Below are 17,893 nucleotides of genomic sequence, written 5' to 3'. Positions count from 1 at the left end.
CATCCAAGATCCTCATCCAAGTCAACTTCACTTTCACACTAACTACCCAATCTTGCCGTTTCAGTTTACGTAGTATTATTTCTTATTAATTCGTTCCAAACATAATTATACGGTATTTCTATAATTAAATTTACACTTTCTATTTTACCTGTAATGAAAAGATTTTATAGCCACGCAAATATTATAGCATGTTTAAGGTTACAAGTTTAAAAGTTTTATAAGCTACACAAAAATATTATAGCATATTTAAGATTACAAGTTTTTAAATTCTAATTTCTTTCTTAATTAAACTTTGTATGAATTATATTATATCACATAAATTAAAATGGGGTACTACACATGAAGGAGAGAGCAATTTCGTTACTCCACTTATGTGCCACAGGTTTATTTGCAGCCATACCTTATATTTATGCCACCTTTTAACCTATACCCTATTTTTAAAAATTATTGATTTGGTAGCCAGATGACAAAAAATCCGTAATAATATGACCATTATACCCGTGACAAAACATATAAAAAATGCATCCCGCATAAATCACTTTACGGTTCTCCTCCATCACCCCGTCTCTCCTCAGATCTCCTCTCGCAAACCAGAAATTTGAGCCAGATTCAAATTCCAAATTCAAAATTACAAAATACATTGTAAGTATTGCAATTCATCTTCAGAATTCAAATTAGTTTTTGAAACTGATTGATCTTCATGATATATGTTTCTATAATTATTTTCGTAATTCACACTTGCATGAAGTTGTTTGACGGATGAAACATAAACTTTTCACTGATAAATTTCACTGACGAATGAATTTGCATTCTAAATTTGTTTCACGTTGAATTCTAAAGTGAAGCAGAAGATTCTTCACGTTAAACCTAATTTTAATATCAAGGCTAAAAATTAAAATATGCTGAAGTTTTGTACTACATAACATGCTGAAGTTTTTGGTTTATTTGCTAAACAAGCTAGTTTTTACATAATTTGCCAAAACTTCACACCAAAAATGCTGAAGTATTTGTCTTGTAGTCTAAACAAGCCGATGTTTTTTGGTTCATTTGCTAAAACTTCAGCACTAAAATATGCTGAAGTGATGTCCTGCGTTCAATAGTTTTATCATGAGCTTTTTTCGAAAACTTCAGCATAAAAATGCTGAAGTTGTTTAGTTCATTTTAAAAACTTCAGGAAAAACGAGCTGAAGTTTTTCTCCTGCACTACGTAATTTTATTATGATTTTTTGCTAAAACTTCATACCAAAAAATGTTGAAGTTTTGTAGTATGTTGAAATATTTTAGTTCATTTGCTAAAACATGCATAATCTTTTGTCCTGCAATATGTAAGTTTTTAATGAGTTTTTGTTAATGCATGCTAAAGTTATTTAGTTCATTTCCTAAAAATTCATATTAAAACATACTGAAATTTTGTATTATTATGCTGAAGGAAAAACATAGTTTTTCCCTCTGTTATTTTCTGAGTTTAAAGAGAACTAATATTAAAAAAATGCACAAAAACATTAAAACAAAAACATGATATTTCATTAAATAAAATAAATATAAATTAAAATTTCATAAAAACAGAAATAAGATAATAACCCTTTAAATAAAAGGATTATACAAAAAACAACTAATCATCCATATCATCATCGTCGTCACTGTCAGATGGACGAGCTTCTGCATCTCCAAGGCTATTATAGGAGCCATCTCTGGCCAGCATCTCAAGCCTATCGAGCTTGGTCTTGATTTCTTCCAAATTCCTATCGTACTTGTCTATGAACTCATCTTGTTTCAACTCGAATGCCTCTATGATATCTTGCTTAATTTTGTCAATGATTTGCCTGATGACAACATCCATTTTCCCTCCCTTTTGTATGTTATCTCCTAAAATATATGTGTTTGAGTGAATAAACTCACAAGGCACCCAACCGGTCGTTTCATGAGTTACCGCTCCGTTTTTCCCATTTCTGCATCTTTATGTGTTGTTCAGTTGTATTATGTGGTATCGGGTTGGTTAGTTCGGGTTCAGAGTGATTTTGGAGTGGAATGAGACACTTCGTCTCTTAAGTTGGCCTTTTAGTTGGAAAAGTCAACTGGAAGTTGACTTGAGAGTAAATGATCTCGGAATTTATTTTTTATGGTTCTGATAGCTTCGTTAGGTGATTTGGGACTTAGGAGCGTGATCAGAATGTATTTGGAGGTCTGTGGTAGATTTATGCTTGAATTGGCGAAATTGGAATTTTGGCGTTTTCCGGTTGGTAGTGGAAATTTTGATATCGGGGTAGGAATAGAATTTTGAAAATTGGAATAGATCCGTTGTATCATTTGGGACGTGTGTGCAAAGTTTCAGATCATTCGGATGAGGTTTGATAGACTTTTTGATCGTTTGCGAAATTCAGAAGTTTTGGAATCCTTAGGCTTGAATCATAGGGTTTTTGTTGTTGTTTTGAGTGTTCTGAAGGTTGGAATAAGTTTGAATAGTGATATGTGACTTGTTGGAATATTTGGTTGAGGTCCCGAGGGCCTCAGGATGGTTTTGGATGGTTGGCGAAAGATTTGGAGTTTGAGTGTAGCTGCAGAATTTTTTGCTTCTGTTGTTTCCGCAACTGCGTTGATCGCAGGTGCGTAGGGCTGACCGCAGGAGCAGATTTAGTCGCAGGAATGGATGGATAACCGCACCTGCGGGCCCGTAGGTGCGTGGCCTGGGGCGCAAGTGCGGAAGTTGGTCTCTTAAGTGAAAATCAAAGAAGCGGGATTATTTCCGCAGAAGCGGTAGCACAGGTGCGCTTAAGGGACCGCAGATGCAGAATCCCTAGGTCAAAAACTATATAAGCATTCCTTTACGATTTTCAGCTTATCTTCTCTATTTTTGATACGGGTTTGGAACTTTTTGAGGGGATTTGAAGAGGGATTCAAAGGATAACGCTTGGAAGTAAGATTTTTGAACCCAATACTCGATTTTATGACATTATCTTACCGATTAGGCTTGAAATTATTGGAAATTAATGGTTAAAATTGGAGAATTAGGGGTTGGTATTGGATAATTTCCATTGGGGATTTGAGGGGCATTTGGGGTCCGATTTTGATGTTCTTGGTATGCATAGACTCGTGGGAGGATGAGGCTTCTAGTGATGTAATTTTTACCGAAATTCGAGACGTGGGTCTGGGGGTTGGGTTTGGCCAATTTCGGGATTTTTGATGTAATTTGATTATTTTCACTTGGGCTTTGTTCCTTTAGCGCGTATTAATGGTATGAATCTAGTTTTGGTTAGATTCGGAGAATTTGGAGGCCGATTCGAGAGACAAGGGCATCGCAGGCTAGAGTTTGGACCGGATTGAGGTAAGTAATGATTGTAAATGTTGTCCTAAGGGTATGAAACCCCAGATTTTCACATCGTGGTACTACTTTGAGGTGACGTACACGCTAGATGACGAGAGTGAGGTCGTGCACCGTTGGGGATTGTGACTTGTTCCGTCCCGTACGACTGCTAAGTCGCGTATTTGATTGAAAATTGTTCGATATTATTGTGTTTTGGAAAATATTACTATGTTTTGGGTTGAATGCCATATTTGGGACTCGTGCCAACTGTTTTGGACCCTTAGGGGCTTTTTACTTCTATTCCTTACTGTTTTGACTTAATATTTGTACTCAGTCATGTTGTATTCTACTATTTTCATAACTCAGCCGTATTTACTCCATTTTGATATTTTAAATGATATTTCGGGCTGAGCATCATGTTTTACTATTGCCTGAGTGGCTTGAGAGGTTTCTGACTAAGTGGGGCTGATGGCCTGTGTTGTGAGGATATTATGGGATCGGGAGGATATTATGGGATCGTGCTGCGCGCCGCAACATGTTGTACTGATTTGTGATATATGAGAGGTTGAGGGCATGATTTGTTATGCCACGAGATGGCTTGTGATAGCGCTTGGGCTGTAGGAGCCCCTCCGAAGTCTGAACTCCCCCAATGAATGCGGGTACCCAGTGTGAGAGATGTGTTATTGCCGGATGAGCTGTTGTTGTTTCATATTGTTGCCCAAGGAGCTAATTACGAGTGATTGTGAGGTAGCCCGAGGGGCTGGTTCTATTGATATTTTGCCCGAGGGGCGGTTTGTGGTACATGTTTTTCCTGATGGGCTGTTTAAGTTTCTATTTTTACTCACTGCTTTTATCACTCGTTTGAAACTATTGAAAGATGTTTTAAATAGGTTTTACTGAACTGAGTTGTTTTTATGAGTTAATTGATTTATTGTATTGTACTGGACATATACTGTTTTGCTGTAGTTCTATGGCGTGGAATTACCTGTTTTGTTACTGCTTAGATGCTTTTACTTTTATTACTTACTAAGTTGGCGTACTCACATTACTCCCTACACCTTGTGTGCAGATCCAAGAGTCTCGGGACGCGATAGTGAGTGCTGATCAGTCTTCCAGCAGGTCTCTAGAGTTGGCTAGGTAACTGTTTGGCGTTTGCAACCCTACACTTCTCCTTCTTATCTTCTCAGCTTGGCTTTGTATTTTATTTTCGGACTATGTTAGCCTTTCTTGTTCCTAGAAGAGTTTGTAGTTGCTCATGACTGGTGACACTCCGATGTCAGACTTGTGTTATATTTTCGCGCTGCTTATTTAAACTTATATTATGGGATTTTAGTTAATTAATGGCTTAAAATGACTTCCTATGGTTTTCTGGTTGGTTTTGGGTTTGTGTCGGCTGACCTAGTTTCACGATAGGTGCCATCACAATCGGGTCAGTTTTAGGGTCGTGACAAGTTGGTATCAGAGCCTAGGTTACATAAGTCTCACGAGTCATGTGCAGGTTTAGTAAATTCTCGCGGATCGGTACGGAGACATCTGTACTTATCCTCGGGAGGTTGCAGAACCTTTAGGAAAAACTTCAAATTCTTGAATTCCTGTCGTGCGAATCTGTTGATTCTGGTAACTGAACTTTTGTTATTCTATTCTCTCACAGATGGTGAGGACACATGCTACCGGTCAGGACGGGCGACCACAAGTTCCACCAGTTGGGGCCTCTAGAGGCCAAGGACCTGGTCGAGGCCGTGGTAGGGGCAGGGGTGTAGCCCGCACAGCAGCTAGGGCAGCACCTACAGATCCACCTGCCGCCCCAGTTCATGATCAGGTCCCAGTTGTGGATGCTCTAGCAGCACCAGCTCAGGCACCGGTTGTGCCTATTGTGATTCCAGGCCTTCAGGATGCCCTAGCCCAAATTTTATTAGTGTGCACTGGCCTAGCTCAGGCAGTCTCAATTACTAAAGCCGCAGCTGCTTCCCAGGCCGGGGGAGGCACTCAGACTCCTGCCACTCGCACACTTGAGCAGGTCATGCAGGGACTTCAGACACCAAGGGCACTTCCAGCCCAGCCGGTTGCAGCTGCTCAGGACTATGTAGCCCCTGTTATGCCAGAGGAAGAGCAGCGCAGATTAGAGAGGTTTGGTATACTTCAGCCTCCGACTTTCAGTGGTGTAGAGGGCGAGGATGCCCAGGGTTTCTTGGATAAGTGTCAGAGGATGCTTCAGACCGCAGGTATTCTGGAGATCAGTAGGGTCTCATTCACTACTTTCTAGTTCTCCGGGGCTGCACTTAGTTGGTGGGAGGCTTACGATAGGCATAGGTCAGTTGGCGCAGCATCCCTTTCTTTGCAGCAGTTCTCCGTTCTCTTTCTAGAGAAGTTTTTACCTGAGTCTCGCCAAGAGGAGCTGCGCAGGCAGTTTGAGCAGCTTTGTTAGGGTGACAGATCTATTACACAGTATGAGATGCGGTTCTTTAAGTTGGTTTGTCATGCGGTTTGGTTGGTTCCCACAGATCGGGAGAGGATTAGGAGGTTTATAGATGGCCTCGTTTTTCAGCTTCGGTTGCTCATGACCAGAGAGAGTATCTGGTGCTACCTTTGATGAGGTTGTTGATATAGCTCAACATATTGAGATGGCTCGTGTCCAGTAGAGGGTTGAGAGGGAGGCTAAGAGGCCTCGTAGTCAGGGTGGATTCAGTGGTACTCTTCACGGAGGTTAGTTTCAGCACAGCAGAGGCCGTCCACTTAGGCATGCTCAGTCAGCTCGCGCAATTATTGTGGGGCATCATCGGGCCATGGTTCTCACAGTTCTCATCAGGGTCATTCCTCACTTAGTGCCCTTCCAGCCCAGAGTTCATCCCGTGCTCCATCAGTTCAGGGCTCTTCTATGCCAGGTTCTTCTGCTAGTCATTCCAGTGCTAGGGGTTCCCTTCAGTCCCCATCTCCAGTACCAGGGGGTTGTTATGAGTGTGGAGAGTTGGATCATATGTGGAGACAATGTCCTCGTCATCTTTGGGGTTCATCTCAGCAGAGGAGTCAACCATCGACTTCAGCACCAGTTACTTCACCACCCACCTAGCCAGGTAAGGGTCGCCCTATAGGGGGTGGTCAATCATGGGGCGTTTCTATGCACTCCCAGTTAGACCCAATGTTATTGCTTCAGATGTTGTGATTACAGGTATTGTCTTAGTTTTCCATAGAGATGCCTCAGTGTTATTTGATCCTGGTTTTACTTATTCATATGTGTCATCATATTTTGCTCCTTATTTGGATACCCCCGTGAGTATCTTGTTTCACCTGTTCATGTATCTACTCCAGTGGGAGATACTATTATTGTGGACTGCGTGTCTCGATCGTGTGTGGTGACTATTGGGGGTTTGGAGACCCCAGTGGACCTTCTGTTGCTTTGTATGGTTGACTTTGATGTGATATTAGGCATGGATTGGCTATCTCCATGTCGTGCTATTTTAGACTATGCTAAGACAGTGACGTTTGCAATGCCGGGTGTGCCACAGATTGAGTAGCTAGGTTCAACCGATTTTGTTCCCAGTAGGCTGATTTCATTTTTGAAGGCCCATCGGATGGTTGGGAAAGGTTGCCTTTCATACGTAGCTTTTGTGAGAGATGCAGAGACTCGTACCATTGATTCGGTCCTGGTAGTGAGGGACTTTCTGGATGTGTTTCCTGCAGACCTGCCGGGCATGCCACCGGATAGGGATATTGATTTTGGTATTAATTTGGTGCAGGGCACTCAGCCCATTTCTATTCCACCATATCGTATGGTACTAGTGGAGTTGAATCAGTTGAAGGAGAAGCTTTAGGAACTCCTTGATAAGGGGTTTATTCGGCATAGTGTGTCGCTTTGGGGTGCGCCTATTCTAGTTGTGAAGAAGAAGGATGGCACGATGAGGATGTGCATTGATTACAAGCAGTTGAATAAAGTCACAATCAAGAATAAGTATCCTTTGCCTCGTATCAATGATTTATTTGACTAGCTTCAGGGAGCGAAGGTATTCTCCGAGATTGATCTCCGTTCAGGGGATCACCAGTTGAAGATTAGGGACTTAGATATTCTTAAGACAACCTTCAGGACCCGATACGGTCATTATAAGTTCCTCATGATGTCTTTTGGGCTGACCAATGCCCCAACAATGTTCATGCATTTGATAAACAATGTGTTTCGGCCTTATCTAGATTCGTTTGTGATTGTTTTCATTGATGATATTCTCATGTACTCGCGTAGTCAGGAGGAGCATGTAGATCATTTGAGAGTTGTGTTGCAGAGATTGAGGGAGAAGAAGCTTTATGCAAAGTTCTCCAAATGTGAATTTTGGATCAATTCAGTGGCTTTCTTGGGGCATATGCATCTAGTGAAGGTATTTAGGTTGATCCGAAGAAGATAGAGGCGGTTTAAAGTTGGCCCAGACCGTCCTCAGCCATAGAGATTCACAGCTTTCTTGGTTTGGCGTGTTATTACTGTCGGTTCATTTAGGGATTTTCATCTATTGCATCACCCTTGACCAAATTGACTCAAAAGGGTGCTCCATTCAGGTGGTTGGATGGGTGTGAGGCGAGTGTTTAGAAGCTCAAGATTACCTTGACCACAACTCTAGTGTTAGTTTTGCCATCAACTTCAGGTTCATATACAGTGTATTATGATGCTTCGAGAGTTGGTATTGGGTGTGTTTTGATGCAGAAGGGTAGAGTGATTGCTTATGCTTCTCGTCAGTTGAAGCCTCATGAGAAGAACTACCTTATTCATGATCTAGAGTTGGCTGCCATTGTTAATGCATTGAAGATTTGGAGGCATTATCTCTATGGCGTGTCTTGTGAGGTGTTTACTAATTATCGTAGCCTCCAGCACTTGTTCAAATAGAAGGATCTCAATTTGAGGCAACGGAGATGGTTGGAGCTGCTAAAGGACTATGATATTACCATCTTGTATCACCCAGAGAAGGCCAATGTAGTGGCCAATGCTTTAAGTAGGAAGGCGGTGAGTATGAGTAGTTTGGCATATATTCCTGTTGGGGAGAGACCTCTTGCAGTTGATGTTCAGGCCTTGGCCAATAGGTTTGTGAGGTTAGATATTTCGGAGCGCAGTCAGGTCTTAGCTTGTGTGGTTTCTCGGTCTTCCTTATTTGATCGCATCAGAGAGCGCCAGTATGATGATCCTCATTTGCTTGTCCTTAAGGACAGAGTTCAACACGACGATGCCAGAGATGTGACTATTGGTGATGATGGGGTATTGAGGATAAAGGGCAGGATATATGTGCCCAATGTAGATGGGCTTCGGGAGTTGATTCTGGAGGAGGCCCATAGCTCACGGTACTCCATTCATCCGGGTGCCACAAAGATCTATCAGGATCTAAGACAATATTATTGGTGGATGAGAATGAAGAAAGATATTGTGGGATTTATAGCTTGGTGTCTCAATTGTTAGCAGGTGAAATATGAGCATCAGAGACCGGGTGACTTGCTTCAGCAGATGGATATTCCAGAGTGGAAGTGGGAGCGGATCACCATGGATTTTGTAGTTGGACTCCCATAGATTTTGAAGAAGTTCGATGCTATTTGGGTGATTGTGGATCGACTGACCAAGTCTGCGCACTTTATTCCTGTATGTACTACCAATTCTTCAGAGCGGTTAGCAGAGGTTTATATTCGTGAGATTGTTCGCTTGCATGGGGTTCCAGTTTCCTTCATTTCAGACAGAGGTACTCAGTTCACATTGCAATTTTGGAGGGCCGTGCAGAGAGAGTTGGGTACTCAAGTTGAGTTGAGCACAAATTTTCACCCTCAGACGGACAGGCAGTCTGAGCGCACTATTCAGACATTGGAGGACATGTTGTGCACTTGTATCATTGATTTTGGTGGTTCATGGGATCAGTTTCTACCCCTCGCGGAGTTTGCCTATAACAACAGTTATTAGTCGAGTATCCAGATGGCTCCATATGAGGCTTTATATGAGAGACGGTGTAGATCTCCAGTTGGTTGGTTTGAGCCCGGCGAGGCGAGGCTTTTGGGTACAGACTTGGTGCAAGATTCTTTAGACAAGGGGAAGGTGATTCAGGAGCGGCTTCGCAAAGTGCAGTCGAGACAAAAGAGTTATGCTGGTAGGAAGGTTCGTGATGTGTCCTACATGGTTGGGGAGAAGGTTCTATTGAAGGTTTCACCCATGAAGGGTGTTATGAGATTTGGGAAGAGGGGTAAATTGAGTCCCCGGTTCATTGGGCCTTTTGAGGTGCTTCGGAGGATTGGGGAGGTAGCTTATGAGCTGGCCTTGCCACCTCGCTTGTCGAGTGCGCATCCGGTATTTCTTGTTTCTATGCTCCGGAAGTATATTGGCGATCCGTCTCATGTTTTGAATTTCATCACGGTTCAGTAAGACAGTGATTTGACTTATGATGTGGAGCCAATGGCTATTTTGGAGCGACAGGTCCGAAAGTTGAGGTCAAAGGATATAGCTTTAGTAAAAGTGCAGTGGAGAGGTCGCCTCGTGGAGGAGGCTACCTGGGAGACCGAGCAGGAGATGCGGAGCAGATATCCTCACCTATTTGAGGCTTCGGGTGCATTTCTTGACTCATTCGAGGACGAATGTTTGTTTAAGAGGGGGAGGATGTCACGACCCGACCGGTCGTTTCATGATTTACCGCTCCGTTTCCCACATTTCTGCTTCTTTATGTGTTGTTTAGTTGTATTATGTGGTATCGGGTAGGTTAGTTCGGGTTCGGAGTAGTTTTGGAGAGGAATGAGACACTTAGTCTCTTAAGTTGGCCTTTTAGTTGGAAAAGTCAATCGGAAGTTGACTTGAGAGTAAATGATCTCGAAATTTGATTTTTATGGTTCTGATAGCTTCTTTAGGTGAATTGGGACTTATGAGCGTGATCAGAATGTATTTTGGAGGTCCGTGGTAAATTTAGGCTTGAACCGGCGAAATTGAAATCTTGGCATTTTTCGATTGGTAGTGGAAATTTTGATATCGTGGTCGGAATGGAATTCCAAAAATTGGAATAGGTCCATTGTGTCATTTGGGACGTGTGTGCAAAATTTTAGGTCATTCGGATGGGGTTTGATAGACTTTTTGATTGTTTGCAAAATTTGGAAGTTTTGGAATCCTTAGACTTGAATCTGAGGGTGTTTTGGTGTTGTTTTTAGTGTTTCGAAGGTTGGAATAAGTTTGAATAGTGATATGTGACTTGTTGTCATGTTTGGTTGAGGTCCCGAAGGCGTCAGGATGGTTTTGGATGGTTGGCGGAAGATTTGGAGTTTGAGTGTAGCTGCAGAGTTTTCTGCTTCTGTTGTTTCCGCACATGCGGATTGGGGACCGCAGGTGCGTAGGGCTGACTGCAGGAGCGGATGGATAACTGAACCTGCAGGCCCGCAGGTGCGTGGCCTGGGGCACAAGTGCAAAAGTTGGCCTCTTAAGTGAAAACCCCAGAAGCGAGATAATTTCCACAGAAGCGGTAGCGCAGGTGCGCTTAAGGGACCGCATATGCGGAATCCCTGGGTCAGAAACTATATAAGCATTCCGTCACGATTTTCAGCTTATCTTCTCCATTTTTGAGATGTGTTTGGAGATTTTTGAGGGGATTTGAAGAGGGAGTCAAGTGATAACGCTTGAAGGTACGATTTTTGAACCCAATACTCGATTTTATGGCATTATCTTACTGATTAGGCTTGAAATTATTGGAAATTAAGGGTTAAAATTGGAGAACTAGGGCTTGGTATTGGAGAGTTTCCATTGGGGATTTGAGGGGATATTTGGGGTCCGATTTTGATATTCTTCGTATGTATAGACTCGTGGGAGGATGAGGATTCTAGTGATGTGATTTTTACCGAAATCTGAGACGTGGGCCCGGGGGTCGGATTTGGCCAATTTCGTGATTTTTGATGCATTGATTATTTTCGCTTGGGCTTTGTTCCTTTAGCGCGTATTAATGGTATGAATCTGGTTTTGGTTAGATTCAGAGCATTTAGAGGCCGATTCGAGAGGCTGGGGCATCGCAGGCTAGAGATGGACCGGATTGAGGTAAGTAATGATTGTAAATGTTGTCCGGAGTGTATGAAACCCCGGATTTTCACATCGTGCTGCTACTTTAAGGTGACGTACATGCTAGATGACGAGTGTGGGGTCATGCACCATTGGAGATTGTGACTTGATCCGTCCCGTACGACTGTTAAGTTGCGCATTTAGGGGCTTTTTACTATTATTCCTCATTGTTTTGACTTAATATCTGTACTCAGTCATGTTGTATTTTATTATTTTCATAACTCAGTCGTATTTACTCCGTTTTGATATTTTAAATGATATTTCGGGCTGAGCATCACGTTTTACTATTGCCCGAGTGGCTTGAGAGGTTTCTGACTGAGTGAGACCGATGGCCTGTGTTGTGAGGATATTATGGGATCGGGCTGTGCGCCGCAGCATGTTGTACTGATTTGTGATATATGAGAGGCCGAGGGCCTGATTTGTTATGCCACGAGATGGCTTGTGATATCGCTTGGGCTATAGGAGCCCTTCCGGAGTCTGGACACCCCCAGTGAGCGCGGAGTACTCAGTGTGAGAGATGTGTTATTGTCGGAGGGGCTGTTGTTGTTTCATGTTATTGCCGAGGGGCTGATTACGAGTGATTGTGAGGTAGCCCGAGGGGCTGGTTCTGTTGATATTTTGCCTGAGGGGCGGTTTGTGGTACATGTTTTACCCGATGGGCTGTTTACGTTTCTATCCTTTTACTCTCTGCTTTTATCACTCGTTTGAAACTATTGAAAGATGTTTTAAAAAGGTTTTGCTGAACTAATTTCTTTTTACGAGTTAATTGATTTACAGTATTGTACTGGACATATACTGTTTTGCTGTAGTACTATGACGTGGAATTACCTATTTTCTTACTGCTCAGTTGCTTTTACTTTTATTATTTACTGAGTTGGCATACTCACTTTACTCCCTGCACCTTGTGTGCAGATCCAGGAGTCTCGGGACGCGATAGTGAGTGCTGATCAGTCTTCCAGCAGGTCTCCGGAGTTGGCTAGGTAGCTGCTTGGCATTCACAGCCCTGCACTTCTCCTTCTTATCTTCTCAACTTGTCTTAGTATTTTATTTTCGGACTATGCTAGCCTTTCTTGTTCCTAGAAGAGTTTGTAGCTGCTCATTGTCACACCTCCCTTTTCTACCCCCGGAAGAGGGTATAAGAGAGTTTTTTCCAATTTAAAGTGAAAATCGAAACGGGATTATTTAATTAAAAATCAGAGTCGCCACTTGGGATGATTTATGGTGTCCCAAGTCACCGATTTAAATCCCGAATCGAGGAAAGTTGACTTTTACTTATGGTTCGCGAACAAAGAAATTCGGGTAAGGAATTCTGTTAACCCGGGAGAAGGTGTTAGGCATTCCCGAGTTCCGTGGTTTTAGCACGGTCGCTCAACTTCATAATCGCTTTTATTTATTTAAGGAATTATTTCAAGGTTACATAAAACACATCGTAAACCACGCTACATGAAATGTACCAGTGGTTCCCGATACGTTCTATTTAACTTTGTTGGAAATTAGGTTGCAATTTGAACAAGAGCAAACATGATCGAATTAACAGGAATACAAACTACAAGCTACCGAAACTTGAAGCCAAAAGAGAAAATATTCAATTAAACGGAAAACAATGCAGGCATTCCTAAGAAAAAGCTTCATTTTTATCTTATTATAAATTCAAATCTAGTTCGCCGTTTCCCTTCACTCAATTCACCACCCACTTCCATTTACACATTTCTCAAACCAATATCTCACCTGTCCACTTTGTTCATTCTGTCCATTATCGCATAAACTAGAAAACTAGGAAAATGACACACATGGGATGTCAATGGTGGCTCAAAACCATCACCTCTACAACCACAAATGCTAAGCAGGTTCACTTTGACGTCGCAGAAAATTTAGAACAACAACTGATGCATAGACTATTTCAATAGGTGCAAGGAATTGATGCGAATAATGCAAATATGGTGCAAAAATCTACAAAGACTGGAGGGAAAGAGAAAAACATTTTAAGGCTCACAAATTATTAATCCAACTGATGCAAGACACGAGGAATCAAGGAACTATTACAAAACTGAATATTTTTCACAGTAAATCTTTCCAACAGCAGCTACCAACTTACTCAACTAACAAGAAATTTAAAAAGAGAATTTCAAGGTGAACTCTTAACATTTCAGCAGCAGAGTCCAATGACATAGCTCAGTTCATACAATTTCCAGCAATCGCGCACATAAAATTCCAGTATTATGGAGATGAAATTTTAGTCTCAATTCACATAACTCAATTCAAATTCCCTTATAAAGAATTCTGATCAGAATACCACAATTCCAACTCAATTAAACAGGAATTAGCCAAATTTGCAACAGAGAATGATGAACTACTTGAACAAATCGAGTTAAACGCAGCAGGGAATCAATCAAATGATTTCAATGAATTCCCAAGAAATTAGATATTTGACTCACACCTAAATTCGTCAATGTTTTCAACTAACATCAACTACTTGCACATAATCTCAATAAGAGCAAACAGATGACACCAGACAACCTTATAGTGAGAACAAATTCAAACAAAGAGAACGATGACAAACTCGAATTCAGTCTTCATGCTTGAGATCATTAAGTTCAACACTGGACAACCGAGGCATCACAGGAAACAAATTCCGCCATTATGATAAAAAACATGGACTATCATGCACTTAGCAAGAAAATCAGAACCTTTTAAAGTAAGAAGATCTACGGATGTAAGCATTAGATTTTTAGCCTCAATTAATAATTACGAAATATGACCAGCTTGTATCGGAATAAAGCAGAATGGGGCAAGATTGATACTTAAATATATATAGAAATCTAAATACGACCTCAAACGTTCAAACCAAATCAATATCAAATTAGCTCCATCTACACGAACTCTTGAACATTTTTAGACCTAACTAAACCCCAATTCTTATCCCACTTTGAATCAATACCAAAACTAACAAGAGAATCAACATCAAAATTAAAGAGAGCGTAAGAAGATGAACCTGATATCGAACCTTTGTTTTCATAATAGAAGTGAAGTCGATTACAAAGCTTTGACTCCAAAATCCCAACAAGAAAATAACAGCAATTCAAACTAAGAAACAACGATCCAGTAGCAGGACTCAGTCAATTAAATTCCCCAAAACTTCAGTTGAACTCCATTTTTCAACCAAAATGTCGAAAATGAAACAGAAGACTTCATTCAATCAAACCCCATTCTTGAGCAACAGAAATCAAGAAAAACAAAAAAAATGCTGAAATTTTTGGTGAGTTTCTGATTCCTTTTGAAATGAAACAAAACTCCAACAAAAATTAAACTCAAACAGTTTTGGTATTTATTTTTTGGAATGCAAACCAAACGTGAAAAATCTGAAAGAAAACTCAAATAACCCTAGAACATTTTATCTCTCCCCATCTTTTCGAAAAATCTCTTTTTTTCTTTTTCTTCCAAAATTCCTCTAATTATCAGGCAATCCCTTGATGAATGAAGGGCTGAGATCAATTGAAATCGATCCCACGCTCCCCATTCATCCAGCATATGCCTTCTAGAGGCTTCCAACACGTGAGAAGAGAGGTGAGAGTGAGAGAATCTGTCAGAAACGTTACAGTATGATGACGTGGTGAAGGGGTATGTGCGAGTGAACTCACCTGGGTTTTAGGCGAGTTAGGGCTGGTTCGGACGAGGCAGTTGAAGGAGAAATGGATGGGAGCCGTTTGGGTCTCTACGGATTAGGGTTTAGTTTTGTGAAAGTATTATATTAGAGATTATATGTTTGGGGAATGGGTCGGGTCAGGGGGCGGGTTTAGGGGTGTTTTGGGCCGAATTGGGGTGAAATTTGGGCTTAGCATCAGTTGGCCCAATTGGGATTAAAATAGCCTTTTTCAATTTCCTTTTTTTTCTTTTTCTTTTCTTTTCTTTCTTTAATTAATTAAAAACCTAAATTAAATTCCTAAATTAATTTAAATTATAAAATTGAGTTAATTATCTAACTATAATGTTTATAAAAATTAGTTGATCCTAAATTAAAAGAGAAAAATTAATAATCGAAAATTCAAAAGCTAAGAATGTAAAAGTGAGCCATTTTTGTGATTTTAATTTTTAATAAAGTAATTAATTAATCCTAAAATATGAATACAATATCTAAATACAATGTAGGGTATTTTTGGTATTTTTTCATGATTTTAATAAAAATAAACGTGCACAGAAATGCAAACAATTAACACAAATTCCTACAGAAATCTTATAAAATTGAAAATAATTGGGAAAAATTTATTTCTTTAATTTGTAGGAGTATTTCACATAGGGCAACAATCACGTGCTCACAGCTGCCCCTTTTTGCTTGAGAACACGAAGAGTTTTCGGGCAAAGATAAAGTGAGCGGATACGAGCGATTTTTGCCGGTTTGAATACTCCGTGGGAAGCATTTTTTGAAAGATTTGACCGAACCTTGCTTCCGAGGTTGCCTACATATCCTTGACTATAAAGAAATTAGGTCAGTGTAGTTCGGGAAGTTTTGGTAGCTGGGACTACCGGGAAGCCGTGATTTCACTGCTGCTGCTGCTGCTACTGCCTGCTGAACTCCTTATTACACCGAGACAAAATAAAAAGAAGCTAGACTAAACTATGATCTATGAATTACAAGAATCCTGTCTATATTTCTTCAAACTTGATCTTGCTTCTTTTACAGTTCTGTTGTGCATCTTGAACTGTTGACCTGCACTCTTGAGGCAAATTTCTGTTGTTGCAAATGCGAATTGAATTCTGAAATGAGTTCCCTTATTTTCTAGGTGGGTGCCTGATTGCAAAAACTTGAACTGTATTCCCTTATTCTCTAGGTGGGCGCCTGATTGCCAAAACTTGAACTGTATTTCCTTGTTCTCCAAGTGGGCGCATGATTTCCAAAATCTTGAAATGTATTCCCTTATTCTCCAGGTGGGCGCCTGATTGCCAAAAAATTGAATGTATTCCCTTGTTCTCCAGGTGGGCGCCTGATTGCCAAAACTTGAACTGTATTTCCTTGTTCTCCAGGTTAGTGCCTAATTGCCAAAACTTGAACTGTATTCCCTTGTTCTCCAGGTGGACACCTGATTGCCGAAACTTGAATTGTATTCCCTTGTTCTCCAGGTGGTGCCTGATTACCAAAAACTTGAAATGTATTCCCTTGTTCTCCAGGTGGGCGTCTGATTGCCAAAACTTGAAATGTATTCTTTTGTTCTCCAGGTGGACGCTTGATTGCCAAAACTTGAACTGTATTCCCTTATTCTCCAGGTAGGTGCCTGATTGCCAAAACTTGAACTATATTCTTTTGTTCTCCAGGTGGGAGCCTGATTGCCAAAACTTGAACTGTATTCCCTTGTTCTCCAGGTGGGCGCCTGATTGCCAAAAACTTGAATGTATTCCCTTGTTTTCTAGGTGGACGCCTGATTGCCAAAAACTTGAATGTATTCCCTTGTTCTCTAGGTTGGCACCTGATTGCCAAAACTTGAACTATATTCCCTTGTTCTCCAGGTGGGCGCCTGATTGCCAAAACTTGAACTATATTCCCTTGTTCTACAGGTGGGCGCCTGATTGCCAAAACTTGAAATGTATTCCCTTGTTCTCCAGGTGGGCATTTGGTTGCCAAAACTTTAACTGTATTCCCTTGTTCTCCAGGTGGCTCCTGATTGCCAAAACTTTAACTGTATTCCCTTGTTCTACAGGTGGGCGCCTGATTGCCAAAACTTCAACTGTATTTCCCTTGCACTCCAGGTGGGCGCCTGATTGCCAAAACTTTAACTGTATTCCCTTGTTCTTCTGGTGGGTGCCTGATATTACAACAAAACAGACAAAACAAAAGAAACTTTTCTGCCCAGTTTGGTGTCTGGGCACATCTGTGAGTGTTAATCGAATCATGTTGCCCAAAATCTCTAAGAATTTAAAAGCTAAATCCCATTATCCAGGAGGGTCCTGAAAACTTCAAATTAAATATCATCTTAAGAGTGACAACTTTAAAGCTAAATTACATTTCCTAAAGGTAGAACTTACGCTAAATCTTGTTATCTATGAAGGACTTGAAGTTTAACTAGGTCCTATTATCCGGGAGGGTCCTGAGAACTTTTAAAATTAAATCCCATTATCCATGAGGGCCCTGAATAGCTGAGAATGAACTTACCTGAGCCATGCTCACTTCCTGGAGGATCTCTGTAGAACGAACAAAATTCCTTGCCCCTGAACCATGCTTTCCTCATGTAGGGTTCCTGTAGATCAAACAAATTTTCTTTCCCCTTCTCAAACCACCTTTGTGCTGACATAATTTGGGCATGACACTTGAAAAATTCAAGCTTCGAAGCTTTGATTTGGACATAGTCTTCGTCCCTGTTTCAAACAAAGAAAACTTGTGAGTTTAACCATGGTGGTTGGTTTGTGGCCTTGACTTTAGGGGCGATTGCTCCTTCACTTCCCATGATAACTTTGATTTCAACTCGAAAAACCTTGCTTGTTTATTGACTAACCACTTTCTTTGTCACCCTTATCACAGAAAATACCTCTGATTCGTTCAAACTCAACATCCTCTATCTGTTGCA

The sequence above is a fragment of the Nicotiana sylvestris genome, chromosome 7, assembly GCF_000393655.2.
Source record: "Nicotiana sylvestris chromosome 7, ASM39365v2, whole genome shotgun sequence".
Lineage (NCBI taxonomy): Eukaryota > Viridiplantae > Streptophyta > Magnoliopsida > Solanales > Solanaceae > Nicotiana > Nicotiana sylvestris.
The sequence above is the reverse complement of the archived record's forward strand: the minus strand, read 5'-3'. Positions refer to the sequence as shown.